The following is a 15,826-nucleotide window of genomic DNA, read 5'->3' as shown; positions in this document are numbered from 1 at the left end:
TCTATAATAACTGCCAGGGACCTTTTTTTTTTTTTTTTGCTTTATGTAGAATTATTTTCTTAATTATCTCCATATATACAAATCCCATCCATTATTTGAAAATAAGTATCACCTTTCCATGATATCCTCCTTCATATTCCCATCTTAAAGCAATCTCACATTCTGTTAAGGCCCATAATAGTTGTATCTAAGTGTTTTCAAATACAGTTACAAATTTCTTACTTGTCTTATAATTATATGGATTAATAGAATCTCATTAATGAATTATATGCTAACTATAATTGACTATAGAATTATGAGTTATTAGAGTTTATATATAAACCTTATAGAAAATAGAGTTTATATCTGATTTATCTTTTAACCACTTCGAGATCTATCTAAACATAATATGGAATGTATAAATATGAATGAATGAAAATGTTAATGTAATTAAGCATTACATTTAGTGTCCTGACATAAGAGAGTCAAATGGGGGTAATTTAAAGGCTGACATAGTTTAACACATTATTTTAGGTGTATATTTATTATCCATTTTTTAAAATTTTAATGTTTATTTATTTATTTAGGGAGGGAGTCTCACTCTGTCACCCAGGCTTGAGTGCAATGGTGCAATCTCAGCTGCAACCTCTGCCTCCTGGGTTCAAGCAATTCTCATACCTCAGCCTCCCAAGTGGCTGGGACTACAGGCATGCACCACTATGCCTGCCTAATTTTTGTATTTTTTGGTAGAGATGAGGTTTTACCATGTTGGCCAGGCTGGTCTTGAACTTCTAACATCACGTGATCCACCCGCCTCGGCCTCCCAAAGTGCTGGGATTTACAGGCATGAGCCACCATGTCTAGCCTATTGTCCACTTTCAGATATATGAAAAGCTTACTCATTCGTTTATGTACATATATGGATAGACTAGATATTACAGAATAGTTTCTCAGTAATTTCCTGCAAATAACAATTGCATCTTAATTTCTGAACTGGAGAATATTTAGCAACTATTTTTGTAAGCTTTTGTCCTTTTTAAGGAAGATTGTTGATCCCTTCTCTGATCTCTAACAGTTCATTTAAATTATCTAAATATTGCTGCAGCTGGGTGTAGGAAGCTATCTTTATGAACTCCAGCCAATTGCAACATACAAAGAAACACTCAAAAATGCCTAAAATAAACATGCAAAATAGAATACGATGCTTCCTACATAGAAAATTCCTTTTCTCACTTTTGCAATAAAAATATATTCCAAAGCATTAAATCATTGTAGAAATAAATGCCAAATAATTCTTCTAAAGACCATTAATATTTGCTTAACCATATAAGTTTCTCTGAAAAGAAAAGATATCATGCAACAAAAATGCCCCAATTCAGACACAACCAACTGATCTTTAGGAAAAAGTAAAATCCTATTTATTATCTATTAGATTGATTAGTAAAGATATTACTTGATGGACAATAGAACTGGCACCTGCAAGCTGTAGAGAGCACCATTGTGCACACCTCCAATGCATAAATTCATCTTCCAAAATCGTTTTAAGATGTAAATGAAACAAGAACAATTGTGAGTTCTCCCAAATAGCTGTGACTATGTATCCCTGAAAACTTGAAAAGCCAACTCTCATAGAGGATTATTTGCTGGTTAGTTTTCTGTCTAGAAGTTGGTACCAGCCTTTAAAGACACCAAGCATACGCTGTGATAAGAAAGAGGAGAAAAATCTAAGCATGATAAAGCCAAAACTAGAAAATCTGAGTAACAGACTATTAAGTCAAAGAAGCATTAGAAGCATAATGAGATGAGAGGAACTCATATAAAGACTAGAGAGAACAGTCCCCGAGCAGGAGAAGGGCTTGAGACAAAAGAATGAAGCTGCCCAGAGATGTGAACCTTCCTGTATCTCATAAAATTATAATGAATTCTTAAAGACCAGTTAGGGGCTAAATCGACATTTCAGAGGGGCTAAATCGACATTTCAGAGTCTCTGGAGCTCCACATACAAGTGGAGTCCATATCCACTCATGAAATCTTTTCCAAGGGCATTCACGAAGAACTCATGAGAAAGATTGCTGGCAGAGCATAAGACCTGCGTGCTTCCCTCAATGGCACAAGCATGCATGACCTGGTAAAGACTAATAATGGAGCAGGAGTATCTACAGAAGCCTATCCATTCTCCAAAAACTCTGTAAATACCAAGAAATAATCAGCTGCCACTAGCAGCAGGCACAGAACCTCCCACGTCCTGATTCCCTTTCAGATACAAAGCAAAAGCCATCTGCCACTGAAGTGGTAAGAACCACGCCCATATATCAGAGTTGACCTTGGTGTGCCATGAAACAAAAGCCAGCTTCCTCTGGGGCAGAACAGGGATCCTTCCATCCCTCATTCCAGACAAAGACAAGCTGCAGCTGGGAAGTGGCAAAAATCCCACTTGTGCATAGAATTCTGCCCTTTTCAAGGCAATGTTCAGCTACCAGCCAGGAAGGGCAAGAAACTTATTCACACCCGAGATCTCCCACCTATACAAGATAGTTTTGTTGACACTAGGAGGAGAAGCAGGAAATTTGCTTACACTCTCCAAGTGGGGCACTGGAGAACAGGCAGGAAGGCTGAGAAAACCCCACTTCCTAGGCTTATATATATAAGACCTGCCCAAGTCTGAGGAAGGAGTAGGGAAATGAGAAACCACTCCTGTTACCACCAGAGATCTTGCATCAAATAACAAGGAACATAGTTGTGCATTAGGGGAAGGGCAAGAGCATGGACAAAGAACCCTTCTATGATGCAGGTAAGCAAGGCTTGCTATAGACTGGAAGTGAAGCAAAAACATTGAGAAACATACTCTGGAACCCCAAGCCCCACCATAGGCCAAGATAATAGCAGCCCAGCACTAGAGGATATCCACTGACAAAAAGAATGAACCTTGATTTTTATGTCAACATGTATAAAAACTAACTCAAAATGGACCATACACCTAGGTGGAAGAGCTGAAGCTCTAAAACTTCTAGAAGAAAACGTAAATACCTCCTAAATTCAACAAGAAGACAAACAAGATATAAGAATAGCAAATAAGCACGTAAAAGATACTCATTATCTTTAATCATTAGGAAAGTGCAAGTTTTTAAACCACTGTGAGATGCTATCAATACTATGCACCCATTAGGATTACTAATGTAAAAAGACTGGTCATACCAAATTTTAGATAGAATGCGGGAAAAACTGAAATTTTCATTTATTGTTGGGGGAATGCAAAATGCCAATTTGAAAATATGAACACACAGCCACTTTGAAAAACAGTTTGATTTTTTATAAAGATAAGCATGCATTTACTATATGGGCTAATAATTCCACTCCTAGTCATAAACCCAAAAGAACTGAAAACATGTTTCTGTACAAGGACCTGCACATGAACGGTTTTAGCAGTTTTAGCCATAAATGCCCCAAACTGTAAACAATCCAAATGTCCTTCAAATGGTGAGTGGTAAACAGATTGTGATTAATCCATAAATGGAACACTATTCAGCAAGAGAAAGGAACAAACTACTGATATACGCAACAAAATAGATGATTCTTGAAGCACTGAACTAAGTAAAAAAAGGCCAAGCAAAAGACATATATTGTATGAGTCCACGATCTGACATTCTAGAAACATCAAAACTGAATGCAAAACAGATCAGTGGTTTCTAGCGGCTAGGATGGAGGAAGAGGATTGCCTGAAAGGTGTATGAAGAAACCTTCTGGAGTGATGAAAATTTCATATCTTGATTGGTGTGGCCATTACACAACTACAGACATTTTTCAAAACTGGTAAATGAGCTTTTTTGGTATGTAAAATATATCACAATAAAAAGAGAGAGAAAATGAAACTCTTCAATATTTAACCCTGTTCAAAACCAGAGTTAAGAACCACTGCATCCTCATTAGTATAGAGATGGGTTTAAAAAAAAAAAACTGCAATAGTCAAGCAAAAGTATAGCATTTGTACATGAGTAGAAGTTGTTGACTATGCAGCTGTCCTGGAATTTCTTGGTCACAACTTCACTTCACTGGGGACAGAAAAGGTGCATCCTGATTCCAAAAGGTCTATTTAAGTCAAGGAAACAGGTGTGACTTACCTTACACTACTTTTCTCCAAAAGAATTAATAAAGGAAATTGTCACTACAGGATGTACAACTGCTGAGAAAAACTCAGAAATAAAGGTTAGCAAAAAAATACAGGAGGTTGGTTGATGAGGTCCTTAGAGAGAAATAACAAACAAAGTTCAGAAGTGAACTTCCTTAGCTTTGTTCTTTTAGATTATCCTGTTCAAAATAAATTCTACCCAAGCCAATGGCGAAGGGGAGTTCTGTGCTTCCTTAAAGATTTTAGCAAAACTTTAAGTTTATGTTTTTGATTATTGTAAAATCTCTGAAAATGGAACAACTAGTTGACCCTGAAGAATAGCTCTTTGCTTTTATTTTCCATTATGAGAAAAAGTATGAAGTAGACATATAATCTCTTACCCTGTGTTGGCCACTGCATGCAGTAGGGTTTGAGGTACAAAGTGTGGAGAAAGAGTTTTGAGTGTTTGCGTCAGGGTTCTCTAGTGAGGAAGATGTTCCACCTTCTTACCTACAACTACACCAACACATTAGCTGTCTAAGTTCCTGCTGGAGTTGATTTAAGCAGAACACATTTATTTATCCAGGGATATGATGTGGTTGGATGTGACTGCCAACAATGCTTAGTGGCATAATTTATTATGCATGTCCTTTGTTGGGAACTCCTTTTCAGTGGTACTCAATGGACTATAAATATCACTTGCTGTGAAATGCATATTGTTCTTATAGTTGCTTTACCACATCCCAGAGTTAATTTCCAGTTCTCCTTTAGCACCCTTCCCAATGTTTTATATCTTTGCTTTATTCTTTTGAAACACAATCTCCTTCTCTTGTTGACTTTAAATAAAAAATAACACTCTGAAATCATTAAAGAGGCTCCTTCTAGCTCTAAGATTCATGAGCATATTAAAATAAAATCTATTCAAATGAATCTCTTCACTGAGCCAGTATCTAAACCAGAAAAAAATATTTAGGAACAATTTTTTTCTGAACTAAATAAAAATGAATTTTCAAAAAAGTGTCCTAAATTCTGAATAAAAAATTAAAGTTTTTAATATCATATTGGAAAAAATGATTACTGAAGGGGATTTATACATGTCTGATGTTTTATTCAGGCCACTCAAGTTATTTTTGGTGATTGTCAAAACCATAAAATGTCTATTTAATCAAAAAATGTCTGTTTGTGCTTTCTTTTTCCTCTTTGGGAGGCCCAAATTGTAACATAGAATGAGTTGCAAAAAAGAAAGGAATTTACTATATCAGAATCTGTCTAGAAGTCATTACTAATAAACATAGACATTCTTTACCAATTTCATCAGGTGTTCTAAAATAACTTGCAGGTCTCTGATCACCTCCTTTTTAATAAATAAAGTATTAAACAGGACATTTGACTCATCCACATTTGGAAAATGTACTTCATGCTGTGTTCCATTCTCTGAAATCACATATCCTGGGGTTACTGACAAACAGAACTTTCTTGATTTTTATCAGAGCTTGGTTTATAATGTACAATATTAAAAAAAGATTAACTGCTTGACATAGGAATGTAGTTTAAGAAGATTATGATACATCCATAAAATGGAATATTACAAAGGCATTATAAGGTATTCTATAAATCTATAGTAAAATATATAGATATATGTTCATGACATATTGCAAAGTGAAACAATCGGGTTATAAAATAACGTATACGATAAATTAAATTTGAAAAGAATAAATATGTTGTGTATATATGGAGACGTGGAAATTTAGAGGAAGAAGATTTAAAAGAACAAACACTAAGTAACTGCAGTCATCATTTGGTAGCGTTATGGGTAATAGTTTCTTCTTTTACTTATTTATATTTTCTAATTTTTATAATGAACATGAAATACTTGTGTAATCAAAACAAGTATCTAAAACTCATTATAAACTTTCAAGTCAGATTCTTGGACAAAAGAAAATACAGTAATTGGAGAGCAAAATCTAAGATAAATGCAGAAAACCATATATTCAATCTATAAGTGTTATGCATATGCCAATATCAAGATAATGTTTTTCTACATAAATGATAAAGCCAAGCATGAGGCATAACAAACATTTAGGCTGCAATAGCTAAGGTACTTTAATGCTAAGTCAAGAAAGGGCACATAAGAGTACCCCTTCTTGAGTTTTCTAAGTAGTTGCACAGGAATAGTCACAGAATATTAACTATGAGTTACCTATTCTCTCTTAGTGACTCAGGAAGCTATCTGCTGATTTAAAGTAAGGCACACTCCTACCTTGAAATACATACTTATAAAGAAACATGTAATAGAAGTACTAGTGGAGTGCTTCACTATAAGCCAGGCACTATTCTAAATGTTTCACATGTGAAACCCATTTAATCCTCTCAACACTATGATGTCATATTACTATTACCCCCATTTTTCAGATGAAGAAACTGATACAAATAGGGGTTAAGTAATTTATTCAAATACTTAGGGCTCACCAGTGGCAGAGAAGAATCCAGACCTAGGCAGCCAAGATCTGTATTTTTAGCCACTATGTTATACTACTTCTCAAAAGAAAATTAATAGAATATTAACAGAAAATAAAATTCCCATGTATATACTATATATATACACTATATATGGTGTGCATATATATATAGTATATTTTTATATATTTTTATATTAGAAACTAGGCCAGGCGCAGTGGCTCACACCTGTAATCCTAGCACTTTGGGAGGCTGAGGCAGGTGGATCACCTAAGGCAGGAGTTTGAGACCAGTCTGGCCAAAATAGTGAAACCCCATCTCCACTAAAAATACAAAAAGTAGCCAGGCGCAGTGGCAGGTGCCCGTAATCCCAGCTACTCTGGAGGCTGAGGCATGAGAATCGCTTGAACCCAGGAAGTGGAGGGGTTGCGGTGAGCCGAGATCCTGCCGCTGCACTCCAGCCTGGGTGACAGAGTGAGACTCTGTCCAAAAAAAAAAAACTATTTTGGTGGACTTTTTATAATCACAGACTTTTATCAGGCAATCCCATGTGCTAGTTCCTGAAGCTCATGTACTAGTTTTCAGATGTTTGCTTTCTGCCCAGAGTCCTCACCCAAGGCCCTCAAGGGTCTTGCATGCTCCAAGGCTAGATAAACTCCAAAGTTTCCAATGTTGTCTACAAAGTCCCTGGGTGATTTCTACTTTCTCTACCCTCTGAGACACTCTCAGCATGCTCTGACTCATTGGAATATTCTTGATACACAGAATCACTAGAGGAGAGAAGAAAATAGTCCCTTCTGCATCTCTCCAGAAGAGGCCACTGTGAATTTTCTCACCTCATAGACCTTTCCATATTTTCTGGCCTATTTTTAATTGAATCCAGATGAGGAAAAATAAGATCTCACCATGACCCGACAGGTAAAGGAAAGGCATGAACTTGGCTGACACTTTCCCTTGGTGACAGTCTAATTAGTCCCACCACATTTCTTTCTCTTTTTTTATTATTTGTATTATTTTTATTATTTTTGAGACATAGTTTCACTCTGTTGTCCAGGCTGGAGTGCAGTGGCACAATCTCAGCTCACTGCAACCTCCACCTCCCCGGGCTCCAGCAATTCCCATGCCTCAGCCTCCCAAGTAGCTGGGACTACAGGCACTCACCACCAGGCCCGGCTAATCTTTGTATTTTTAGTAGAGATGGGGTTTCACCATGTTAGCCAAGCTGGTCTCAAACTCCTGGCCTCAAGTGATCTGCCCACCTCGGCCTCCCAAATTGCTGGGATTACAGGCTGAGCCACCATGTCTGGCCCTAATCCTACCACATTTCTACTGGGTATCATATGTTATAGCTCAAGACCAAGTCTGACTAATAATTAAAATTGTTAGCATGCTAAAGTTTGGTGCTTGGGAAACCCAGACAGCAATACTCATTTAAATAACAGGGCTACTTAAAAGGTTAAACAAAAGCACAGTTGATAAATGTATGGGTTCATTTCTCATTAATTGTCTTAGCCATTATTCAATGTTTGGGCAAAAAAATACAATTCAACAACATGATGAAATTCAAAATAACTTCTCGCATTGCCTTTTGACCATCTAATTCATAATTTATAATATCCCAGCACCAAATTTTTATAGCATTGTTCAGCTAATGGGTTCAGAGAAATATTCTGTGATTGTTCTGGGGAAAGTAGAGACAATAGTTGAGCTGAAAAACACCTGAGTGGTCTGGGCATGGTGGCTCACGCCTGAAATCCCAGCACTTTGGGAGGCCGAGGTGAGTGGATCACTTGAGGTTGGGAGTTTGAGACCTGCCTGGCCAACATAGTGAAATCCCGTCTCTACTAGAAATACAAAAAAATTAGCAGGGCATGGTGGCAGACGCCCATAACCCCAGCTACTCTGGACTGAGACAGGAGACTCACTTGAACCCGGGATGTTGAGACTGCAGTGAGCCATGATCATGCCACTGCACTCCAGCCTGGGCAACAGAGTGTAACCCTGTCTCAAAATAAATACATAAATACATAAATACATAAATCAAACAAAAAACATCCAAGTGTCTTGTCCTCTTATCAATCTTAAACTTTCTGGGGATGTGTGAGGTGATTCTGTAACTACTATAAACACAGAAGGAAACACTGGGGAAATGTAGCAGCTCAATCACCTTCTCCCTGCTTTTATTTAATTCTGAACTTGCTGTAATCAATAATTGATTCTGATTATGCTCCTGTCACTAATTTCAGCTGAACTGTGTCAGGGAGGAAAAAAGTCTCATAATGACTAGTTCTCCATAGGTAAAATGCCATATCTCTGAGATAAGACAGAAAGCATAAGAGGTTTTGTCAGTTCCCCTGGCTCCCTCTATGTCTTCAATTCCAGCCCCTTTCTCAAGGTCAATATTCAGGGAAACACTTAGGTTTGGAAGCATCACAGGAAATCTGTATGCAAATGCCTAAGTGATTTGAGTATTTTCTCTCTTCTGCATAAAAGCATTTGAAGTCCTTGAATTATCTGTTAGCCTTTCTCCTAGATGATTGAGCAAATTTGTTGATAAAACAGAATATATTTGAAAATCTTGTGGAATAAACACAGAACAGGTCAACTTTTTAAAAAAGAAATGTGCCGTTTAAAGAATATCTGAAATTTTCTCAATGATAAATACTCTTTGATCTTTGGGGTAGAAGAAATAGTCATTAAAAAGTGAAAGTAGGTTAACCCATATAGCTTATCATTCTCACTCTACCGAATCACTCTTGTTCAGTCTAAGCAATGATTACAATTATGTGATAACCCAAAATTTCCACCTCCAAGCTATTCATTTGTCCTAAGGCTGTTGCAGAACAACAGAATTGCCTCAGGTGACTATGCTCCTGTGCATGAAATTATTTTCAACAGCCTGAAGCACAACAGAATGTTTTATGTGACAAGTTTAAGAAACGTTACTTATCAGACTGCACAAGAGTCACTTTTTACCTCTGTTGCCAATCTGATCTGTCTGGTCAGATTTTTTTTTAAAAAAGCTTTCATCATACTTACTCTGCATCTCACAGATACAGTGTCAAACTAACACATAAATGAAGTTGCTCTCTAAAGCCTGGGCACCTTAACTTAGACGTCCTCCATCTCCTTGTGCCTGACATTTTCTAGCTCCCCTTGGATTATTATAAATGTTTGAAGAAATAACAGAGGCAAATCTTGTCAAAGAACAGGAGCTGAATGTTTACAATGACAGATAACTAATTAAAAATGACTTCTGTATTTTTCAGTTATCTGAAACTAAAAAATACTTTTATATCATACAAAACAGAAAGACACTTTTGTATCACACAAAACTAAAAAATAGTAGTTTGGCGTTTGATGACATTCAGAAATTAGGAGCACAATTTGGAAGAATCATTTAAGTATTCACTAAGCACCAGAATTGCATAACACTTTTCTTCAGAAAATGTAAAGTATTTCTCAGCATAAGCCTGTCTAGACTAGAATAACCATGGGGCTAACAGAGGTCAGCCCAGAGGTTAGCAGAGGCCCATGAATGCATGTGCTGTTTCCTTTGTTACATTGTGCAGGCAGGTGATTCACCCTGGGCCTTTCAACAAGATGCAGTGGAGAAGGGGTCAAGCAAGCGTAATTTGAAATAATTCAGATGAATCTCTTTTGCTTCCAGTTATGATTGGTATCAACTGAACTCTTTTAATCTTATCAATTGATCATCCATTTACTCAAACATACACTAAGAAAATATCTATGAAGAGAAAAATCTGGTAACCTGGCAGGTTTGTTAGTCACAATTTTCCATTAGTGAATCGGCATGTTGTCAGCTCAGGATAGTTAATAACACTTCCACATGTCATCTAGAGGAAAGAAAGGCAGGAGAGAAGAAACAAGAAAAAGAAAAGGAAGCAAAAAATACAAAAATATAATGAAGATGAACTAGAATGGAAATTGGCAGCACTGAATGTATGACTACCAAGTAAATTTGCGGTATAGCGGGCTTCAGGTAGAAAGACATGAGGCATGGAGGTCATTCTGAGCTTGTGGAAGAATGTGGGCAAAATAATAAAAACAAGATTATAACAGCAGATTATAATGCTCTGGTGAGCACTGTGCAAAGAGACCACATTGTAACAAACGCTTCAGGTGGAAAAATGGTGGAATATGAGATTACGCAGATATGGGACAGCTTTCAGAGCATCTGACCCCTGGATGGGAATTTAAACCTTATGCACTGTTATTAGTTTTCCGTTGCTGTTGTAATAAATGACCACAAGTTTACCAGCCTAAAACAACATCCATTTGCTGTGAAGTGGTAGCAGCACGGTAAGGTATCACGTCATATTGCTTCACACCTTCATTAACTTCATATCCTGTTTTCTATATGCCTTCCAGCCTGGGCTCACACCTTCTAAAGAAAATATTACCCCTATAACCCTTCCCTCAGTCTCTACTTTCCAGAGGATATTAACTAAGATTATCCCTTTGTTAACTGTGCACTTCATGGAGATGTACTCCAGCATGTTCATAGGACATTTGACCCACTGGCCAAATTAGCTGGAGGGACTTTAAGAGAATACCTCTCTCCTAGCAATATAAAATTGGGCTGGCAAACACTAATTTTGTACTCTGCTTGCAACCCAAATCGAGGTGATGTAGATCACTATGTATACTGAAAAGCAGAGAAAGCTGATCTGCTAAGACAGAAAAAAATAAACCAGGCCGGGCACGGTGGCTCACACCTGTAATCTCAGCACTTTGGGAGGCCGAGGCAAGCAAATCACGAGGTCAGGAGATCAAGACCATCCTGGCTAACACGGTGAAACCCCGTCTCTACTAAAAATATAAAAATTAGCCACGCATGGTGACGGACACCTGTGGTCCCAGCTACTTAGGAGGCTAAGGCAGGAGAATGGCGTGAACCCAGGAGGCGGAGCTGGCAGTGAGCCGAGATCACACCACTGCACTCCAGCCTGGGCAACAGTAAGAGACTCCATCTCAAATAAATAAATAAATAAACAAACAAATAAATAAATAAAACCAGATTTACAGATAAACAGAGATCTGAAACCATAGGATCTCAGAGAGACAAGCTGATCCACAGACAAATGGAATTAATGCTTGCCTTCATTTCTAATGAGTTTTCCGTTTTTTGTCTTCCTTCCCTTTTAATCAGATGCATTTATATCTTCATAATTTCCCTCCCCTTGGATTGAGCTAGTCTGAAATGTGGTTCAGCTGCCTGCAATCAAAGGGACTATTTCAATTATTGTTGCTACGTAACAAACCATCCCAAGATCTGGTGACAAAAATCATCCACTTTATGATGCTCACAGATTCTGTGGGTCCAGAATTTGGACAAGGCATGAGAGGAATTACTTATCTCTGCTTCACAACGCTTGGGGCTTCAGCTGGGAAGACTTGAAAGCTAGATGTGATTCACTGGCTGGAAGCTGGAATCATCTGGAGGGTCATCACTCATATGTCTGGTGAAAGATGCTGGCTGTTGGCTAAGGCTGAGCAGGGCTGTAAGCTGGAACATCTCAGTGTAGTTGTTCTATGTGGTCTCTCCACAAGGGTTCACTGGACTTCCTCACATCATGGCCTCAGCATTCCAAGAGAGGAAGGAATTGTGTGGCATTTTTATAATCCAATCTCATGAGTGACATAACAGCACTTCTGCCATACTCCAATAGCTGCAGCAGTTACAAAGCTCCAGTCAGTCTCCAGGAGAGGGGACATAGACTCTACCATTCCATGGGAGGAATGTCAAGATCACATTGAGATCCTGTTGCAGCCAACATTGGAAAATACAATCTGACGCAGGACTTGACCCTCAGACAATAGGTGGGTTGGAGCCAGATTCTGAAGGTTTCCAGGCAAAGTGGGAGGTTTGGAGTCCATCCTGGAGTCAGTGGGAACCAGAGATATTGAAGTAGAGAAGTGAAATGGAAACAGAGGACTAAAAAAAAGGTAACTAAATAGAAAAGACAAGAATTAGTTTCCCGAGATTGTCTCACTTAATATACCCAGGATTTTATTGTCTGATGCCTTATATTTTGTGTTGTGAAGACAAGCCAGACTGACACTATCATTATAAAAATTATCAAATTTATTCCCAATGATTTTGTGTTACCACATCAATTTTGTTCCACAATAGAACTAAAAGCTAATTGAGGCCTGTATGTGACAATATGACTATGCAAAGTAAATCAGCATGTACCAGTTTATGGAAGTGATCTTGTTTTATTCTATTAGAAAAAAAATGTTTTTCATTGTTTACCATAGTACTGACTACACACAAAGTGCTATTCTCTCACCTCCATTTGAGGTCTACATTAGAGGTTTTTGACACACAGGAAGTGTTGGCTTCAGTGGAAAACTTTTGAACAACACATGACATTCTCATGCATCTACATAACGTGAATGTGATTTCAGGTTTAGCATGGAAGTTTAGAAGCCCGTAAGGAAAGGCTGCGGAGTAAATTATTAGTAAAGTATTCATCAAAGAAAATAGTCTAAAATCCTTCAGCAGCAATAGTATATATTTTTTTCTTTTTTGCCAAGAACCTATTTAATTTTTATGCTACAGAAGTACACACTTTTATCCATCACAAGTTTAAGTTAAACATTGTATCTAAAGACATTTAAAGAAATCCAAAAGAGTAATATTAAATTAAAGATACTATGTAGAATATTTTGTACTCAAAAAACTTCCTAGCACATTTTTTTCATCTATTTCAACAGGTGATATGCAGCCTTCTATTTGCCAGAAATCTCTCTGCTTATTTATGTCTCCCAACTGCATTTTTCATTGCTTGTTTAGTAAGAAGATATATGAATAATTTCAGTCATTTTTTCCAAGTATCCCTTGTTAAAAATCACAGGAAATGATTCTGGAATAAAATAAAGGTTAAATGTATCTTGGACTTTACAAATCAGTACTTACATAGAAAGAGACATATTGTTTTATGAAAATATATTGGTTTAATGATCTATATGGAAGTAATATTTCATTCTTAAAATAACTCTAGTTTTCGTAAGGGTTCCAGTTTGGTACTCATAATGTGTTTTACACTGGGGAAATCTGCCATTCCATAGAACTGATATACACAGTCTTCATTTTGAAGCCAAGGTAGGGAATATTCTCTTTCAGAGTAGGCACACAGGAGAATCTTGCACCTTGTTTGTTTCACATGTTTAAATATTGTCTTTATCTTCCAACTGTTTTGAATTTCTTGAAGTCTGAGACAGTATCTCTTCCTTGTTAAGGTGTGAAATAAGAACTTACTGAACTGCTGGATTTTGTACAAGAAGTAATGGCTAAACTTACTGCAATCTTGCTATTAGTGTTTTGACATGCATCCACCATGTGATGATTAACATTTTGGATGATTTGGACAAAAATTCCAAATGTATATTAGGTTAATATATGTATAATCTGTGATTATGATTATGTTTACAATAAAGAGACTTTATTCCTTCATTCATTGCAAAAAGCTGACAGATACTTTCTAGGTGCTGGAATAGTACCTTTGTGGAACTTACGCACCAGAGGGCAAGAAAGGAGATGAATAAATAAATAATCCAAGAGGATGGTTTGTTCTGTCTTTAAAATGAGGTCTAAAGCAGCAATAAAACACCACAGTCGGCTTTCTGCTGTTGCTGCCTTTCTAGCCCTAGCCACAGAACTGAAGCTCTCCTCAACCTCAGACCATGAGATAATCTAATTTTTCAATTTGTAATGAGGCATAGTATCTGAAGCTGTGGAAATAAATTACTCGGACACTGGTTCAGGGGGCAGAAGCCACAGAGACCTCTACTTTAAGTCATACCCAAAGGACTCCTGCATAAAACCCACCAAACAATTAGTCACTGGGACATGCAGCAAACTGGAATCAGAGAAGCCACATCAACCAGCCTGTCAGAAATGTGAGACAGATGTTTGTCTGAGAACAGATGGAAATAAAGACTGGCAAATCCTCCTGCCCTCAGATGGGTCTCTGTTCCTCCAGTATTTATGTGTGCCTTTACACAAACTGGCAACTAGAAGATATAGATACACAAATAATAAGTTGCTTGCTTTTTTTTTTTTTTTTTTCCTGACAGGGTCTTGCTCTTTTTCCCAGACTGGAGTGCAGTGGTGCAATCACAGTTCATTGCAACCTCAAACTCCTGGGCTCAAGTGATCTTTCAGCCTCAGCTTCCCAAATAGGTAGGACTACAGGCATGCCACCACACCCAGCTAAATTAATATTTTTTTAGGTTTCTTTTTTTTCTAAAGACAAGGTCTCACTTTGTTGCCCAGACTCGTCTCCAACTGCTGGTTTCAAGTGATCCTCCCACCTTGGCCTCGCAAAGTGCTGGGATTACATGCAGGAGCCACCATGCCCAGCCCAGGTTGCTTTCTGTTCCAATGAGTTCAAAAAGTGCACAGGCTCTGGTCTAATCACTAATCATTTAGTTTCTGAGATTGAAATGTTAGCTCACATTATTTAAACCAGTAGATTTTTGCTGTGATACTCAGTTGTCACAAATAGACAGCAATAATATTTGGCTCTGATTGAGGTACACACAGGAGACAACTTGGTTTCTCTTCCATCACAGCCTCCAGAGCTTGATGAGCACCCCCATCCTTACCCCTTACTAACATCTCCTCAACCTCTGGCCTCATTCAGGTATTGAAATATCCAGTTCCATTCAATTTCAGTCACAGCAGGGTCTGCTTGGACACTCATTTTCCATCAGGCCTGAGGACAGGGAAATGAGGGAAAACGTATTCATATATACAAACAAGGTTGTATATATGAATGCTGTGGTAATGGAACACCTGCGTGAGCAATTCCATATCCGTGACTTGGACAATGGACTCATTGCTGATCTCTTCAAATCCTGCCTCAGCTTTTGTATATTTCCAGTCACAGCTAAGGACCTGGCCCACACACCCACAGCATCTCTGCCATACTAAATGTGGCCCTACATTTTGATCCACTGTGGGTCCCTCTCTCTCCACACATGTCTATTTCAGCCAGTTACCACTTCTCCAGCTAAAATCAGACACTCATGTCTAGACATCATGGTCCCAAATGCCTGGCGACACATATCAGACCCTGCTGAGAGAATTCTCTCACCAAGCTCTGTCTTGGTGGCTGCACTATGAGTGCAGGACTGTGAGCATGTAAAGCTCACTCCTCCGACCCTTCCGGCACTGCCTACTTTTTAGATACTTCCAAACTCTACATTTGATTCTCTTAGATCTTCCCAAATTTTGGCCCGCATGAGGATAAG

The sequence above is a fragment of the Theropithecus gelada genome, chromosome 15 (genome assembly GCF_003255815.1).
Source record: "Theropithecus gelada isolate Dixy chromosome 15, Tgel_1.0, whole genome shotgun sequence".
NCBI classification, from domain to species: domain Eukaryota; kingdom Metazoa; phylum Chordata; class Mammalia; order Primates; family Cercopithecidae; genus Theropithecus; species Theropithecus gelada.
Note: the sequence above shows the minus strand (reverse complement) of the source record.